At 32.1% G+C, this 20,301-nt stretch overlaps 1 long non-coding RNA gene across 1 annotated transcript; it reads right to left on the bottom strand.

The window, feature by feature from the left end:
- Window positions 1–14,496: 14,496 nt before the first annotated feature.
- On the bottom strand, window positions 14,497–18,372 carry LOC115697991 (uncharacterized). The gene is made up of 3 exons (XR_009683462.1): window positions 17,129–18,372; window positions 16,912–16,993; window positions 14,497–14,921 (listed from the first exon to the last, which is right to left on the bottom strand). It is a non-coding gene; the product is annotated as an uncharacterized LOC115697991 (long non-coding RNA).
- Window positions 18,373–20,301: the final 1,929 nt, after the last annotated feature.

The raw sequence follows: 20,301 nt of genomic DNA, 5'->3' as shown, positions 1-20,301 counted from the left end.
TATCAACACTACAGGCCACATACTATACGATTGGCTCATATGTTTCTAAAAGGATTAAATCCATCATCAGCTAAACCTAATCAAACATTTCCCAAATCTCTTGCAAAATCAGGATGTCTGCTCAAAGTTTTTCCATGCAGCAGAATCGACAGGATGACGCATAGCACTATTTTCTTTCACGCGCCCAGTACGATGCCATACCACCTCTTTGGTTGTATGTCTTTAACTATATAATCTTTTTAATCGAGGAGTCAACGAAAAGGAACGCATCACCTTATGTGCTACTGTTTTCCCCTTGTGTTCATATTAATCCATCTATTGGTCCCACACACCAGGTAGAAATCTTTCAATGCATGCTAACAGTAAAATAAGCAACAATTATTCTTGCACACATGAATAGATTCGTACCCTGGGCCTAATTTATCTAATTTCTTCTTTGCCTCATAGTGTGTTGTAAGAATTTTCTTATCCTTTGGAAATGCAAATTTCAAAAATTTCAACAATTCATCAAAAATATAATTTGGTATTTTCTCCAAAATTTTCAAGTGCATTAACTTTGCTATAAAGTTGAGGGAGGATATCCAATCTCAACTGGGGTACAACTCTGTCTCGATCTCCTCAAACATCTCATCATAAAATTGACCCTTCTTAATGCCATCATTGGTGGCTCTTTCTTCATCGTTTATAAGAGGGAAGAAATCTTTAATTACATCAACCATCTCATCGACATCAACATTGTTGTTAGCCTCGACTGGTTCATTTGACTCCCCATGGTAAATTCACCTCTCATAACTACTTTTAAAACCCTTTGTAAAGATATGTGTTTGCACAGTGTTCAAAGGATGCAGTCTGGTCTTCTTACATCTAACACAAGGATAGAACATTCTTCTGTCATAATCTTTGTGATTAGACGCAAGTGCCATAAAGACTTGGAGACCTTCCCAATAAGCTGGATCCTTACTATTTTTCATGATCACACAAGTCTTATCGATTGTCATCTACCAAAAATTTACAATAAATAAATTATAATTCAAATTATTTGTGTGACATAAATTTTATGATTTATGTACAAGTTAAAATAATGGTGCTTTTATATCATTTCATGAAAGTTTTAAACTTTTATTTGAAATAGTATTTTGATAATTCTAAATGAAATATTTAGATATTTAAATCTATAATATTTATCTTTCTTTTAATAAAACTTAGATATTATATAAATTTCAAAAATTTATTAAATTAAAAAACTAATTATTTAATAACTTTTTTAAGAAAAACAAAATTAATTTTTTTTTAGTTAAATTACTTAGTTTAAAAATTAGACACATTGAATTTTAATATGTTTATAGTAAAATTTAGATATTAAATAATTTTTTTAAAAAAATTTAAAATTAAAATTTAATTATTTAAAAAGATTAAAAAAAACAAAATTAAACTTTTTTAGTTAAATTACGTAGTTTTAAAATTAAATGCATTCAATTTTAATATGTTTATAATAAAACTTAAATATTAAATAAATTTTTTAAAAAAATATCAAATTAAAATCTAATTATTTCAAAAAATTAAAAATAATAAAATTAAACTTTTTTTTTAGATAAATACTTAGTTTTATAATGGAAAATCTAATTATACTTGGAATAGATTTCTGTCCAAGTATTCGGCCAGCATTGACTGCAAACGTAAGATGGTAACTTTTCAGCCAGGGCAAAGATCCATTTATTTATGTTTGATCTGTTCAAGGTTCTCGAATCCCGATTATTTCAGTTTTAAAGGCTAAAGATTTATTACACAGTGGATGTGTAGAATTTTTAGCAGTTGTAATTGACCCCAGCAGACCTGAAACATTTGGGCATGAGGATGTCAGAGTTGTATGAGAATTTCTTGATGTATTTTTTGAGGAGTTACCGTGACTGCCACAATAGCAAGAGATAGACTTTGTAATTAATTTGGCACCTGGGGTAAAACTTGTTTCGAAGGCACCATATAGGATGGCTCCAACAGAACTTAAGGAGCCAAAAATACAACTTCAAGGGATGCTAGATCTAGGATTTACTCGACCTAGTGTATTGCCCTAGAGAGCCCTGGTTTGATTTGTGAGAAAGAAGGATGGATTCCTCCGAATGTGCATTAATTATCAGGAATTAAACAAGCTGACAATCAAGAACAAATATCCATTCCCCATGATTGATGATTTTTTCGATCAGCTCTAGGGAAAGATTGTATTCTTAAAGATTGACTTGCATTCCAGTTATCATCATCTGAGAATTCTTGAGGAAGATATTCTGAAGACCGCATTTCCGACCAGGTAGGGTCATTATGAGTTTTTGGTGATATTTTTTGGGTTGACAAATGCTCCAGCAACCTTTATGGATCTTATGAACAGAGTATTCAAGGATTTCCTTGATAACTGTGTTATAATGTTCATCGACGACATCCTTGTGTACTCTCAGACGAAACAGGAGCATGAGCAACATCTTTGAATGGTTTTACAAAGACTCAGGGATCATAAGTTGTTTGCAAAGTTTTAAAAGTGTGAATTCTGGTTGTCAGAAGTGTCCCTTTTATGGCATATTATTGGAAAAGATGGAATTATGGTCGATTCGGAAAAGATGGAGTCAATTAAAAGTTGGCCAAGGCTAAGAACTGTTACAGAAGGACGAAGTTTTCTCAGATTAGGAGGGTATTATCGACATTATGTTGAAGGTTTCTCAAAGATTTCAATGAAACTAAAGAGATTGACAAAGAAGAACCAAAAGATTGTATTGTCTGACAAGTGTGAAACAAGTTTTCAAGAATTGAAGTAGCAGTTTATCACAGCACCGGTGTTAGCTTTGCCATTAGACCAAGAAAAGTTTATTGCTTACTATGATGCATCCAGACAAGGACTTGGATGTGTTATGATGCAAGCTGACAGGGTTATAGCCTATGCCTCCCATCAGTTGAAGGAATATGAACAGCGTTATCTAACACATGATTTAAAACTTGTTGTTGCTGTATTCGCTCTAAAAATATGGCGACATTACCTATATGGAGAAAAATGCGAGATCTATAAACACCACAAGGGCCTCAAGTATTTCTTCACATAGAAGGATTTGAATATCAGGCAGAGGTGGTGGCTAGAATTAGTCAAGGATTATGATTTTGAGATTCTGTATCATCTCGGGAAAGCCAATATAGTTGCAGATGCTTTGAGCAGAAAAGGTCCCGGACAAGTCTTTAGTATCGTAATGATAGCACCTCTGTTGGCTTTGGATATGGTTAAGGCTGGAATTGAGTTTGTGGTCAGAAAATTACATGACTTGACACTCTAGTCAGATTTTTTGGAAATAATTAGAAAGACACAATTGGAAGATGTTGAGCTAATTAAGATTCGGGATGATGTATTAGCAGGTCGGCCTAAATATTTCTCGATGTCAAATAATAGAATGTTGCTTTACAAAGCTCACGTTTGTGTTCCAAACAGTGATGAGCTCAGAAAAGAGATATTTGATTAGGCTCATACTACACCTTATTCATTGCACTCGGGAACCACCAAAATGTATCAGGACCTAAAACCCTATAATTGGTGTTGTGGAATGAAGAAGGATGTAGTGGAATACATGTTTAAATGTTTAACATGTCAACAAATCAAAGCAGAATATCAGAGGTCGACAGGGTTATTACAACCACTAACACTTCTTCAATGGAAATGGAAGGATATAACAATGGATTTCGTGGTTGTTTTCCTAGAACCACGGAATGGATCTATGACTCATTATGGGTCATAGTGGACCGTTTCACGAAGTCAACACATTTCTTGCCCGTGAAAATAACTTATACAGTAGATCAGTATGCAGAGTTGTATGTGAAATAGATAGTTCGTCTCCATGGAGCTCCAAAATCTATTGTTTCAGATAGGGATCCAAAATTTACATTGAAATTCTAGGTAAGTCTTCAAAGAGCTATGGGTATGAAGCTAAAGTTCAGTATAGCTTTTCATTCTTAGACTGAAATGTTGTATGGTAGGAAATATTAATCCCAAATTCATTGGGACAAAATAGGAGAAAGGAAGTATTTGGGTCTTGAGTTGTTTAGAGGACCAATGAAGTGATAGAAAAGATCAAGGCTCGGATGCTTGCTTTGCAAAGTAGACAGAAAAATTGTGCTGATCTAAGCGTAGAGATATTACATTTCAGGCAGGAAAACATATTTTCCTACGAGTTTCACCAATGAGATGTATCAGGCTCATAGGAAAGAGTGGAAAACTAGGCCCAAGGTTTATAGGGCCATTTGAGATACTCAAGAAGGTCGGGCAGGTAGCATATCGGCTAGCCTTACCATCAGCGTTATCAAATGTTCATAATGTATTTCATATTTCCATGCTGAAGAAATATGTTTTAGACCGGACTCATGTCTTGAGTTATGAAGCCCTAGAACTACAGTCTGACTTATCCTATAAGGAACAACTAGTTCAAATCCTCGATAGGAAAGAAAAAGTTATTCGAAACAAGGCCATAGCTTTGTTCAAGGTACTCTAGAAGAACATTAAGGTGGAAGAAACCACCTAGGAATTAGAGTCCGGCATGAGGGTTCAATATCCAGAGTTATTTAGGTTAGATTTCGAGGACAAAATCCTTTTAACAGGGGATAATTGTAATGATCGCATGTTAGATTATGGATTAGTAAAGGCGATTAGTATTAATTATTGGTATTTTATAAGTATATATGATTTTATATTTGTTGTGGGCCCATTTCTAGAAAAGGACATTAGAGTTATAATTTCTCAATTCTAGAGATTTCATTAAACTCTAAGAGTATAATTTATGCTAAATATGAATTATGCAATTTTTATGATTTTTGCTCGACGACAATGACGGATGGCCATTAGAGTCACATGGGTTAGTTTAGAACCTTATTCTTAGTGATACAAACATAAGAGATAAGAATGTCAGGTTTAGGCGGAGTTATAGTTTTGGATCATTTCACCCCTACGCCTATAGGTTACTTAAAGTGTAAGTAAGGGCATTTTGGGTATTTTAGCTAGAGGGAGGTGGCTAGTTTTTGGCTTGACACCTGGCCACTTATTATTTCAGCCTAAGTTTGTTGATTTTTGGAATTAACCAATTAAGAAAAGAAACAATTAGAAATTCTTACCCTCTCTCCCTCTTTTTGTGAACCAAGAAGGAGCCAAGAACCTAGGGTTCTTCTCTTTTGCTCTGATTAATTCTTGCTGGAATTCAGAGTGTTACTTAGCAGTTTTGGAAGGATTTTATCAAGGTAAACCCTAGATCTTTAGCCTTTATGTTGTTTAAGCTTTAAGTTTGGTTTTATCATGTAATTTCTAAGAATTAATGGCTGTTTAGGTTTAACATTGTTCTAGTGTTATTTCTCAGGTTGTTTTGAATAGAATTAGGTTGCTTGTTGCTGGTAAGGTTGGTTTGAGAGGAGAATGAGCAAGTTTGAGTTTGAAAACTCAGACTTGATTCATTAATGGCACTTTTAGTTTGTGTGTTCTTCTTGTTATTACTACTTGGAAACTATTATTGGATGTTAGTGAAGGTGTTCTGGAAAGTTTGACAGAGTTTGGAGAAGAATTGGTTGAATTTTGAACTGATTTGGGATTTCTAATATGAACCAGTTAACCAGTTCTACAGGTACTCTAGAATCGGTTAATCGTTTCACTGGCAGGATCCCAAAAAATCCAATTTATCAACTTGGGCTATTCTTAGAGCCTTAGTTTTAATGTTTCCTCAATAATTACGGTATTGACTTGTTAGTTATCGACAAAGAATTGTTAGTTGTAAGTTTAGGTCCTCGGATCGAGTTTTAACAAGTTATTTACCCATTTACGTGAATGTGACATATGGCATCTATCCAGCACGTGATTCTTTGTTCAGGAAAATCAACACACTTTAATTTGGAAACAAGGTAAAACTAGCATAGAATGTAATTATATATGAATATGTGTATGTGTATTATATGCATGCTATTTGTGATTCGTATACTACCAACACTAGTACGATAGCGATACTAAGTGCATTGGTATAGTGTATGATGTTCAACAAGTACAATACGTTGTTACCAACACTAGTACGGTTGAGTACGTAGTGTATGTGGTACAACACTTAGTGGTACTCGAGGTACTGTGTAAACCCTACCAACACTCATATAGTAGCGGTACGTAATGCATGTGGTACAGTGGTCGTACCTTAGTAAAGAATATTCTTACTCATCTATTAAGCCTTGTGGATAGGTATATGGACACCTAGATACAAGTCGATAATATATTGTATATTATAATACTTTTCTTACTGAGTCTGTTGACACACAGATATTACTTTCATGTGTAGGTCAAGGAAAGGTCAAAGATGAAAAGTAGTGACTTCTGAGCTCAAGGGATGATTGTACAAATCGAAACGGTGCGACCCAGAGAGTTCGGTCTCGGGACGAGTTGGGCTATATTTTGTAGTCGTTGTGCGACATGTTTGTAATAAGTTATTTTGAATATGATTGTAAAGTTTAAACACGGGATCCCGATTAATATATATATATGTGTGTTTATAAAGTTTAAAAGTATAAATAAAAATCTTAATTTTGCACGATTTTTAAGAAAACCCTTTGATTAGCAAAATTGAGGACAATTATTTAAAAATCACTCTAGCGCGCCTAAGTATCAGGGCATTACAGAACTCTTCTATTCTCTTTTCACACGGCTTAACACTCCCAAAATAGAGATTGAGAGCTTGAGAATCTTTCTTCATCAATCTTTCTAGTGTTCTTTAGGTGTTCACCAATTTTTTTAGGTAATTTCTTCCCAAATTTTTTGTTTTTTTCGAAATGTTTTTTTTCTTCTCCTTTATAAAGCTTAGTTTAATAATTTTGGATCTACTTGGAAATCTTTAACTCCATTGGCAAGCCGTTCAAAAATCAAAAATACAATTCTCAAGTGACTCGGCTGAGCTGAACTTTTTCCATCCTGAAAGGTGCAGTTTATCTTAACTTGCTTGGAAATAGTTCTTTTGAGTTTAATTGAGTTGATATTCAGCTACTCCAAATTGAGTAAATTCATGTTGATAACATGTTCTTTAAAAGAGGTGGTTTGCTTTGCAGCTGATTGGATAATAACATGTTCTATTTCTTTTATCTTTGAGTTCTTTGGCCTTTGAGATAAACTAAAAGGGGTGGTAGTAAAGGTTTTAATTTTTTGGTTTGTGTGTTCAACTCTGGGCCATTTTTTCAGGGAGAGTTGAGTTTGGTTTATGTGTTAAATTTTTGTTAAAGTTAGCATTGTATTATATGTTAATTGTGCTTTCTAGGGGGAGTCTATTTCTATGATCTTGCTAACTTTATTTTGCAGATATTTAAAAATTCAAACATATTTTGATTATCTAAAGTACCAAATATGGTCCTTTTTTAGTAATTTAGTTTTCAAAATATTAATTAATTTATTGTGAAGTAAATTTTTTTTTTCTTTTGTGTAATTTCGTTTTTATGGTTGTCCTTTTAATTTAGAAAAGTCTTCATAAAAGAAAAGTAACATTTTTATGAAAAATTTGATTAAATGAGTTATTTTTAGAAAAATATACTTTCCCTTTTGCTAGTCGCTCTTTTCGGTTTTGCTATGAATGTAGAATATTGTATAATCTTTACATGACAAGTATTAAAGTCCAAATCATTATCTTGGACTTATTTGAAAATTTTCTCAATTTGTCACTGAAAAGCGAGATTCTGTCATTGCAAATCAAGGTATATTTTAGGAAAGTTTTGTGTAGGTATAAAAGTACGAGTTGTGGTTGTCTTTAGGTTTGTATATGTTATAAATAGGACATACAGAGCAGCCGAATGTCCTCATCCCTTCTAGTCTAGTCTCATATTTTTATATCTTAATTTATTGAGAAGAGTGTTTCTTTTGTAAAAACCTAGAGCATTCAACTAGGTTTTAGTTTTCATAGAATAGGTTGAAGAGAAGCTTTAAATAAGTGTGGGTCTTAAAAGAAGACTTTTCTTAGTCTCATTTCGGGAGGAAGTGAGCATATATCTTCGTGAGAAGATTTGTCAAAGACTTATTTCGGGAGGAAGTGAGGATGCATTAATAGCTTAAGGAAGTTCACTACTTCGTGTGTTTCAGAGATCAATATTAGCAAGGTGAACTACAAAAGGCTGCAACAAATAGTAACACTACAAGAAAACCAACTTTTGCCGGCGCATTTTTGCGCCGGCAAAAGTACACTAACTGCGCCGGCAAAGCTTATCTGGGAAGCTTGGTCGGTAAAAAACTTTTTACCGGCGCGTAGAGTAAATGCGCCGGTAAAACTTCCTTTTACCGGCGAGAAATCACGCCGGTAAAAAATAAGCGCCGGTGTTAAAAAATGCCCTTATCCGCTATGAACCTGCTTTGATAAAGTTTTGTCGGCGCAATAGTGCGCCGGCAAAACTATTGGCGCCAATCTGACGGTTGGCGCCAATAGTTTTTGGCTACTTTTACCGGCGCAGAAATGCGCCGGCAAAAGTATTAATATATATTTTTAAAAAAAATTAATTAATTACATTTAATTAATTATAATATTAATTAATTAAATATAATTAATTAATTTTTTTAAATAATTATAATATTATATTAACAAAAAAACCAACATAATTTACATTAAAAGATAAACGAACATTAATTATATTATGTTCTACTAAAATCAGTATATAAACAAAATGTTAAATGTTCGAACCGGATAATAAAAAAAAGTACAGTTCTATAGGCGGGTAATGTCGTCATCGTTGTTTCTCTGAGTCTCGGGAGGCTGCGATGACGATCCAACACCAGGAGCAGCCGACGATCCAGCACCAGGAGTGGGCAATGGTGGAAGATCCATGGGAGGCAAGTTGAAACCCGACACAGCTCGAGAAAGATACTCAAACTGATCTTGGAATCGTCTGAGGTAGAGTTGTTGTGTCTCATACTGCTGCCTCGTATGTTGAGTTGTCTGCTCCGCTTCCTCCACTTTTTTCTGTAAAGCCTCGTACTGTTCCATTGTAACAGTCGGTGGGGCTGAAGGATGCGTGGCAGGTGCTCTTTTGGCCCCAACTCCCTTCAGTCTGGGGAGATGGCCAAAGCCTCTAAGATGTCGAGATCGTTCCCCGAGTACTTGCGTCATAACAGGTAAGTCTCGGGGGTACTGTGTAGGATCGACAGCAGGCTCATCGGGCTCATCTTCAGTGGGTGCTGGTTGAGTTGCCGCTATTTCAACCCTTTGCTCCTAAAACAAACAAATAAGTTAAATAGTTAATTTTAATACAAAATAAATTGAAAGAAATAAATAAAAATTGAATTAAAATGTAAACTTACGTAAGCTTGTTGTGCGTACTCGTTGCGCCAATTGTTGCCTTTATGGTGAAACTTTTGAAAAGTTTCCACCGCAGTTGGCAGTTCTCCTGTGTCGGGGTTAGCCTATTTTCAAGAGAAAATATATTAGTATTGTTATTTTACTAGAAAAATTTAAATGAATGATAGTTAAATATAAACTTACCCCCTCGACAACATGTGAAACAATAGGCTTGGAGCCCCAGCCTCCTAGAAATTTCATCTTACCCCGACTTTCTTTATTTTTCGCTGCTCTCGCCTGAAATTAATAATTTTTCTAACAATTAATTATTTATTATTGACTATATAAATTAAACATTACTAAAATTAGAAATTTTAAAAAAAAATATACCTTTTGTTTGTCTGTGCTCCAATAAGCGATGCAGTCACTCCACACCTCTTGAGTTACTCCCTCAGGAGGTGACATGTCGGCCCTCTCCTGTCCAAGCTCCTCAATATTTTGTATCCACTTTTTCTTGCAGTCTGCCCTCCAGTCACGTAAACCCTTTGACATCTCGTACTCACCGTAGTCTACGAATGTAGGGTTATCTCGTGGGAGGACAAACTTGGTCTGCAAAAAGTTACACATTAATACATTAATTACAATTTAATAAGAGTATAGTAATTTAGAAATTAAAAAAATTATTAAGACATACCTCAAGTCTATCCCAGAGGGCATTGATGTCAGCTCTACTGACATCTTCCCATTTGAATTTATTAATGGGGATAGACATCCGAGTCATCCATTTTGCCATATTGTTGAATTTTTTTCCGTTTTTGCCGACGGGGGTGCCAGTCTCTGCGTGCAGCTCAATCTGTAACTTGGCAGATTGTGTTTTGGAGAGCTCCTCCTCAACATTCTTGCCTTTGTATTTACCTCCGACCCCTTTCTTTTTCGAACTGCTGCCACCTGGTGTAGACATACTACATATACAACACTTTATTATAATTTGGAGAAGCGTTTTTAAGAGTCCTTACTGACTCCGCCTCTCTAAACGGGTCTAAGGTATTTCGTGCATGTGTAAAATTTTTAAAAAAATTATCACTATGTGATAATACAAATACATTTGTTAAATCCTATCTTTGGTGTATAACCAAAGAGATCAAGAAAAGATAATACAAATTTAATTTTATGCTATTTTACAATATCTTATCATATACTTTACAATATCTTATGCTCATTTATACTTATTATAATATCATTTTATTACATTTTCACTTTTATTATTTAAATTAAAATTACAAACTTCTTAAAATTTATTATATCACTTTATTATATTTTAAATTATATATTACATTTTTCACTTTTATTATTTGTTTAATCCTATATTATTTAAATTAAAATTACAAACTTCTTAAAATTTATTATATCATTTTATTATATTTTAAATTATATATTACATTTTTCACTTTTATTATTTTTTTAATAATTTATTATTAAATTAAAATTACTAACTTTTTCAAATTTATAATATCACTTTATCATATTTTAAATTATATATTACATTTTTCACTTTTATTATTTTTTAAATCATTTTTTATTTAAATTAAAATTACTAACTTTTTTAAAAAAATTAATACCACTTTATTACATTTTAAATTATATATTACATTTTTTAATTTTTTTTCAATCATTTATGAATTTTTAATTATTTTTTATTTAAATTAAAATTACTAACTTATTAAAACTAATAATATCATTTTATTATATTTAAAATTATATATTACATTTAATAATTAAATATTTTCTTAATTATTTATTATTTAAATTGAAAATGTTTTTTTTTAATACCTAAAAAAATTATTATTTTACAAACTTTTTAATTACATATTTTCAATTTCAATTTCAACATTCAATTAATTTTACATTTTTCCTACTAAAATTTCGGCAGCATAACAGCTTAAAAGTGTAAACCCAAAATTTTTAATACCTATAAATAACACAAACAAATATTTCCATACAATATATACACAAACAAATAATCCACCCATCCAACAGCAGTCAATTTTATCACAGAACCTACTTCTCTAACATGCATATACATATTAACTAATAACAAACACTGCTACGTATACTAAGCGAAAGCAAAAAAACATACCTGAATCGAGTGCAAAAATGACAACTGCAGGCAGCTAGCGGTAATCCCGAGCGGTCGAACACGGACCTAATTCCATAAAAAAGTAAAACCAAATTAAAAATTTAATACCTATAAAAATTTAAAAATTTTATCACATATCCATTACCCTACACATACACATACACATACACATATACATACACATACACATACACATACACATACACATACACTCACACACACTCACATACACTTATACACACACATATACATATATATTTACATACATACACACACATATATATGCATACTTATTTACATACATACATATATATATACATACATACATATATATATATATACATACACCAATATACACATACAAATACATGCATACTTATATATACACACCCACACCCACATACACATACACATACACATAAATACATACACACATACATACATACATACATACATACATACATACATACATACATACATACATATACACATATATATATACACACCCACATACACATACATACACATATATATACATAATCCCACATACACATACATATACATACATACATGTATTTATACACATACATACATTTATACCCACATAAATATACATACACATACATACAGAAATACATACATATACACATACATATACTAATACACACATACATACACAAATCTATACATATAAACATTAAAAAAAAAATTAAAAATACCTTAAATAAATTGGAGGAGGTGGGGCTTGGTGGTCTGCGGTAGTGGCTGGCGTAGCTCCGCCGCCGTCGATGGTGGTGGTGGCCGACGGTGGTGGTGGTGTTGGAGGTGGTGGTGGTGGTTTTTTTGAAGAGAAAAAGAGAGGGATTGAGAGGGATTGAGAGGGGGGGTTAGAAATTGAGAGAGATTGATAGAGAATGAGAGAGAATCAAAGAGAGATTGAGAGAGGGGGGCTGAGAGGTTTTCAGAGAAAACCTAGGCAAAAAGATGAAAAATGGAGGAGAAGAAGGGGGCTTCGTGCTCCTGATTCATATATATACTTTTACCGGCGCATCCAATTGCGCCGGTAAAAGTGTTTTTAAAATCTGACCTAAGTAGCCAAAAACGAGCGTTTAAGTAAATACTTTTACCGGCGCAATAAATACTTTTACCGGCGCACAATTGCGCCGCTAAAAGTATTCTCACTTATCACATCAAAATCCACACGTTTCCTTTAACACTTTTACCGGCGCAATGGTGCGCCGGTAAAAGGATTCCCACCTACCAAGGAAATCCACGCGGGAAGTTTCCCTCTCTTTTTTTGAGACTTTTACCGGCGCAATTATGCGCCGGTAAAAGTAAACAAACGCCACAATAAATGAATGAAAGGCGGCAAACTTCTCGCGCCTGTTGGCGCTTCATTTGGTAACTTTTACCGGCGCATATTCAGTATTGCGCCGGTAAAACCAGACTTTTACCGGCGCAATAATGCGCCGGCAAAAGTAAAGCCTAAATGGAAGTGAGATTTCAGATTTTGTTTTATCTCGACAACCTTTACCGGCGCATTTGACGAACTGCGCCGGTAAAAATGTCTTTTCTTGTAGTGTAAGACAAAGTTTAATTTTATTCAAGATAGTTGCTTTTGTAATATTTGATACTTTACTAATTGATTATACTCTGTAGGCATGGCCCCGTAATATCACGTATAATTTCTTGTGTCAAGTTTTAAATTCTGCATAGTTTATTTTTATTTTGTTCTTTTACAGCAAGTCTGTGTTCTACAGTAACAAGTTTTTAATCTGTTGCTCGAAGTCGCTACAATCGCATTTTTATTGCAGATTTTAAAGAAATAAAATTATATATGCAAAAATATAATTTTTTAATGGGGTTGCAAAGTATATACACTTCATCTTGAGAGAGAGAATCAAAATAATTAAGCTAAAATGATTTCGGTTGTTATAAGAGTTAGTTAAATTTTAGTTGTTAGTTACAATTGAATACACGAACTAGTTTTTGTTGTCATAAGAGATAGTTGAATCTTACAACTAGTTACTAGTTCTTGCCACTTGCATACTTGTAACTTAATTTGTGGTTTATATATAGTATTTTTCTGGTAAAAAATATATATGGTATTGATTATTATACATATATTTAAAAGTTAATTATTTGAAGTACTTACTTTATATTTTCTAAAATTTTACTACTTGGTAGATTTTAACTGGATATGTTGTAGTTATTTAGGATTAGTTGTACGTTGTAGTTTTTTTTTTTTTTATAATTGTGTATGTTGTAGTTATTTAGGATTATTTATAAATTTTAAAAAATTTAAATTATTTATATTGTCAAAAATATTGTTCAAACAATTGTTTACTACGTATATATGAAAAAATTATCATGATTGCAGTAAAATATTCAAACTTTATCATCGTCATGATTATAAACTATTCAATTTCTAAATATTTATTGGTAGTTGTAAATAACTAGAACGTATATTATTATTGAAAAAAAAAATAGACTAAAACATTTTTTTTGAATGTTAAAAAAGATAAAGGACCACTCAAAATATAGGTGTACAATACATACCAAATTATTTTTTTTTGTAAAAAAAAACTTTATAATTGGCCCTCCTTAAAGAGGAGCCTGGTTTCCCAGTGTGTATAAGTAACACTCTTGTAACCAATCCAAAATTATTCAATAAGGGCTCGTTTGGTACGCCGTATTGTATTGTATTGTAATGTATTGGGTTGTATTGCATTGGATTGGATTGTATAATTTTAATACAATACTATGTTTGGCATTGAATTGTATTAGTGTTGTATTAAATTATACAATGTTTGGATCACATTTGTATTGTATTGTATTAGTTAAAAATTTTGCAAAACTTAAAAAAATCAAATAAGAACTTAAAAAAAAAAATTAATAACTAAAAAAAAATTAAAGACACTATTTTTTTCAAAAAAAAAAAAAGAAATTAAAAATGTTGAAATATTGAAAAAAATTAAAAAAAAAATAAATCAACTAAAAATATTAACTTTTTTTTTAAAAAAAAAAAACGTGATTATAACCCGAATATTAATGTCAATTCTAAATAAATTGTCATAAAAAAGTAACCAATTTTTTTTTTTTAAAAAAATAAAGTTTACATAACTAAAATAAACCTTGTAGCACCGTCAAAGTTCAACCGACCAAATCAAAGTTCAACCAATAAAACCAAAGTTCAACTGACCAAATCAAAGTTCAACCAATAAAACTAAAGTTCAACCGACCAAATCAAAGTTCAACCGACCACATTAAAGTTCAACCAATAAAACCAAAGTTCTCTATCAACGACTTGATCTAACTTCTCTGAGAACTCTTGTCACAAAAGGCTCTCGAATTTCTCCATCTATTGACTTGAAGGTTGCTACATATTCTGGCTTCTTCAACATGTACGTCAATGCATCAAGTTGATCATCAACCGAAAGTCCCATCGATTTCAACTCCTTAGCCAACTCCAAGTTAATGTTGCATATCCATATCTATTAATAGCATTCCATGTACATATAAAATGTCATATAACAACCATAGACACTAAAGCAAAAACTATATTATCATGAAAAATTACAGTACTATACAGTTTATTAGCAAACAATAAGATGTATCATTAGTGTATGAATAATGAGCTAGAACTACAATACTATATAGTTTATTATTAATTTTTCTACATTAATATTATAATAATCTATAGTGTGGGAGAAAATCCACATCTATGTGTCTCATCTAAGTGTGAGAATACGGAGAAGAAAAAGAGGAGTATTGTTCCAATTTTAGCATCAGTACTTGGTGGATTTCCTGTATAATTAAATGGGAAAAGGGGAACACTAGGAAAATCAGGACTATAAACCCCTTTAGATTGACCTAAAAAATGAGCTTGAAGGAGTGAAGTAGTGGTTGGGAGTACAAAAGAAATATTATTCACTGATGAAGCAAATTTGGCCCCATTTGGGCCTTGACATGTTTTGTTATGTTAACATGGACTAGTTCCAAGCCCAACTGTGAAGAGAAAATATTTATCAATTTTTTTAGGTACATTAGTTGGGAACTGTGAATTGGCTAAACTACGAAGTTTATTGCTAAATTTTGTTGCGAATGAAGTGTCATTTTGGTCATGCAAGACTGATGGATTCATGAGTTGAAGTTTCTGCCATGGGATTGTAAGGTTTGGGTTAGTAAATTCATATTCTAAGATTCCTGCAGATGTGGTATTGTCAAAAGGGTGACCTGGTGAAAATAGCCTAATAATCATGAGGAATGTGGCATTTGGGTACTCAAATTTGGTGTTGAGAATAACATTTGTGGATTGTCCTGAGGCTATGATAACAACATCAGTTTCAAAAGGTTTGACATAAACACCATCAACATCGACCACTTTCATTGTTGGTTCAACTTGTTATGAAAGTTTATCACAGAAACTTGACTAGCCTTGTTGGTTATTTCAACGAAGGGAACGAATTGGCACTTATCTATGAATATATGGCCAATGGAGATTTAGGCTCACATCTTTCAGGCTCAATTTTTCTTACATGAACATTACAACTGATTCATTCCATTCTCCCAATATAAACTCTTCTTCATTGGAACATGGTATTGGTATTGATATAACACCAAATTTCTCATCACACATCTCAAAACAAAGAATCATTAACCTATTTCTCATAACCCCATTCATTCTCCTACAAAGCCAGTAGTAAGCCCCTTTACAATAAATACCAGGGAACAACATTTTACCCTCTAAAAATGATCAAACTTAACCTCTAATTACCATAACCAAAAGCTAAAAAAAGCTTTTGGGGACAAATACTGACATGGCATTGCCCAACCCAACCCACCTTTTGTTTGAAGTAAACAATAAACAACAAAAAAGAATAGATTAACAACTAGCTATTACAGGATAGGAGAACCCAAACTCTATTAAATAAATTACACCAAATAATAAAGTTATTATTACTGAGCCCTTAGAAAACCACATTACTTGGATGGAAAATAGATTATTACCATTTTCATTCTTACTCTAGATTGACTGCAGTGCAGGAGATTTAGCACAAATATGTTCAAACTCAGAGTGACCTTATTTAATTAAGGTTCAAAAGGATGTGTACTAATAGCATAGCCAACATGACAACAGAGATAATTTCTATGGTTCTAGACACTCCCATATAAATAGTTTGATTCCCAAAAAATAAATAAATAAATAAAAGGGATTCAATTTCAAACTCTATCAAATCAGATATCAAAACCGTAGGAAAAAGAAGATGAATTCACAAACTACGAAATCTGAGATTCATACGAAATTTGAACAGTATAGTCAAATTCAAACCCACTAAGGCTTAGATTGGCTAATTAATAATATGGCTTTGGGTCAAAGAGAAAACCAGAACAAAATTGAAACAAGTCCCAACAACATTACAATTAATACAATGAAATATCAAAAGTAGAATAAACTACAAATACGAAAAATTGATAACTCACCTAAAGCAAAATAGCAGAACCTCGGCTCTTTCTGGGTTGTACAGAGAAGAATTGAGTGCTAGCAGCGGACAGCACACCTGGTCTATGAAGGGGAAAAGGGAATGATGACAATGGTAAATTAGGGAAAGAGATACACACACATACCAGAAGAATTAGAGAGAGAGAGAGAGAGAGAGAGAGAGAGAGAGAGAGAGAGAGAGAGAGAGAGAGAGAATACCAAATGAATCTGAGCCATTGATATGCTAGAGAAGATGAAGTTGCTTTTCACTGAGAAATGAATCTGAGAGATCGATCTGCCGGAGAACCTCTTCACCGAGAAATCCAGGCTAAATCGGCCAGAGAATCGATGGCTGAACGGGAAAACGAAGAAGTTTGGGTGAGAGGGAGAGTACTGGCTAACACCGTCCAAAATAATACAATACAATCTTATACACTGTTTTTATTCAGCATAGAATAATACAGGATAGATTGTATTAAAAATTAAGACTGTAATATCTATTACAATACAAGGTCCTACCCAAACATTGTACTCTTATAATTTAATACAATACAGAACCCTTATACAGGGATCCAAACGAGCCCTAAAAGAATGATTTTCTCCTACTTTGGCTTTTAGCAATTTCTCTTTGTATTCCTTGTACCAACAAGTGTATAAACTGAAATCAAGAAAGCACAATTTTTTACAATCTATGCCTGGAACGTTTCTATAATTAACATAATATATCAGGCACGTATGATGTGCATGGGAGTAGTTAATAATAAACCAATTAAGTAGAATATTGCTTTGGATCTTGATCATATAATAATATTATTCAATACATATATATGGGGAAAAGGGATCGAAACATACATACTCATTCAACCTAGTGAGTTGCATATCATATCAACGCGACTCTATGCATGCATATCCTCATCGTCCAATTCGCTGAACCTTGAGAAAACACAAACAGTAAGTAGTTTCATTACCCAAGGTGACTAATTAACATGTGAAATATATAAAATAGACAAAAATAACTTGTATAGATATTATGGTTTATGTTGTGAGATTCTAGAGGGAATGTATATGGTTACTGTTAAATCTTTACAGTGTACTGTCAATGAAGTTATTCAGTAGTAGGAAAATTGATCATGGAATGGGTTTTCATGATGTAATATTCTATAAAATAATAATTTAATGAGTCCCAATCATAATATGACTCATGAGGAGTTATACCTAGGGACTTATAAAATTCATACATAAAATGGAGAAAAATTTACAAAATTATTGGGACAGATTTTTATATTCTTACTGTACTAAGTTTATAAAAACACTATGTTAAAATTTTAAAATTACAAAAATACTGTATATAAGTAAAATAAAAAAAAATAAATAAATAACTAGAAAACAAAATTAGAATAACTTAACAAACAACAAGAGAATAACTATAAAACAACAAAAAAATAACTAAAAAAAAAAAAAAAAAATATATTGATCTAATCGTAATAAGCAAAATAATATTAATCATTATGATAGTTTTATTTAGGTCCAATTACATGAACCACCAGTAAAGGCTCATTTATCTCATTTAAATAATTGTATTAGGCTAATTAATTATATTAGTTTAACTGATTAGCAACATAATTAATTTTAAAATAAATGAAATTAATTTTCATTAGATTATTTTAAAATTAATTTAGAAAAATAAACTTAGTTTAATGAAATAAATTCTAGATAGTAATTTTTAGAAAACTAATTTTTTTTTAAAAAAAATAATTAAGTAGAAAAATATATTAACGTTGAAAATTAATTTTAAAAATTTTAGACCAACTTTAATTAGAATATTTTTCTTAGATATTCAACTAGAATTAATAATTAATTTAATTTTATTCAAGATACTTAATCATTTGTTTCTATTTTTATACATTTTATTAAATAGAAAATTATATTTAATTTAGAAATTTTTTAATTTCATATCAACTTGAATTAGAATAATTTTCAAAATATATTTTATTTTATTTTAATAATTATTTTTTTTAGAAAAAAATCGATATGCATTTAATTTTTTTTAAATGTAGGTATTTAAAATTTTGAAAATGTTATAGTGTGAATTTTTCACCTAGAAACTTGAGACCAGGCTCCCATAAATGTGACATGTAGACTCACTCTCCTCGAGGAGGGCTGAGATGTCACAAAGGAGATCTCTTGAGTGTAAACCTCGCCTGAACCAGACTCAACGGGATGATGTTACCCTGACAGAGTCTAGTCCCATTATTATGCCTCGCATGATGCAGGATTGAAGATCGGATTTAAGACTCGCATATACCGGGATATATGCGAGAACTATAAAGATCTTCCTGCGAGTTAGTAAAGATCAATTCTTACTCAGCGAGCTGGTCCGGATTACCAAACGTGCTCGATAACCCGATAAGGACTCGCATGTCCTAAGTTATCGACCTTTTACAAGATATCAGTATATGTGACTCGAACAGGATGTAGATATCTTATGCATGCATGTGAGACCCGATTATTCTTGTACACATCTTGAGCCTACGACCTTATGTGGGAATATGAACAGACAACTCGCACTACAAAGATTGCATACATTGCTGTAGTTAGTGAATTGGGCCGAAATTGTTCTTCATTTAATTGATGTTCAATGTAAAAACGAATTGATAATTAAGTCAATCTCTGTGTAATCAAAGAACACTTTCTTTGTATATAAATGAGTTATCCAACATGAAATAAATAAGATAGAAAACCCTTGCAACAGTGGACTAAGCAGACTGTGATCTGACTGAACCACTAAGTTGACCTTGGATTTGGTCAATTCACAACGGAGCCTTATTTATTACTAATAATCACCACGTGTAAAGTGTAAAAGAAAATAATAAAATTGGCACGGCAATTTATAGAGGTTTGACCCCCTTGTTTAGCGAGTAATGACCTACTCTCTTTTTAGTTGTATTAATTTTAGAGATAATACCATGTAGATTACAGGCTTAAACCTTGTAATTTATAGTTATGGCTCTCTTTGAATGTTATACTTGTGAGAACCGATGTATTACAAATTCTAAATAAATGAGATGAGAAAATAGACTGAGTGTCTAATGAAGAGAAAGTGACATGAGAGAGAGGCAGTGAGAGAGCTATAGAGCTTAAGAGATCATAATTCAAGTCCCCCTTTTCTAAATGCTTAAGACCCTTTGTATAATTTTAGGGCTTACAAAAGATCAGTATTCAAATAAGTAAATATCCCTTCAAAATAGGGAAAACAACTCCTTTATCATATATTTAACTTACAAAAATAACTCAGTAATATCCATGAAAGATAGGTAGATAATATGAGGTTGAATTCTTAACTTTGTGGGTTGTTGGAGTTGTCTACTAACTGAAACCAAATTGTGAACTGT

This window comes from Cannabis sativa, chromosome 7, assembly GCF_029168945.1.
Source record: "Cannabis sativa cultivar Pink pepper isolate KNU-18-1 chromosome 7, ASM2916894v1, whole genome shotgun sequence".
NCBI lineage: Eukaryota > Viridiplantae > Streptophyta > Magnoliopsida > Rosales > Cannabaceae > Cannabis > Cannabis sativa.
This window is presented reverse-complemented; position numbering and strand designations above follow the sequence as displayed.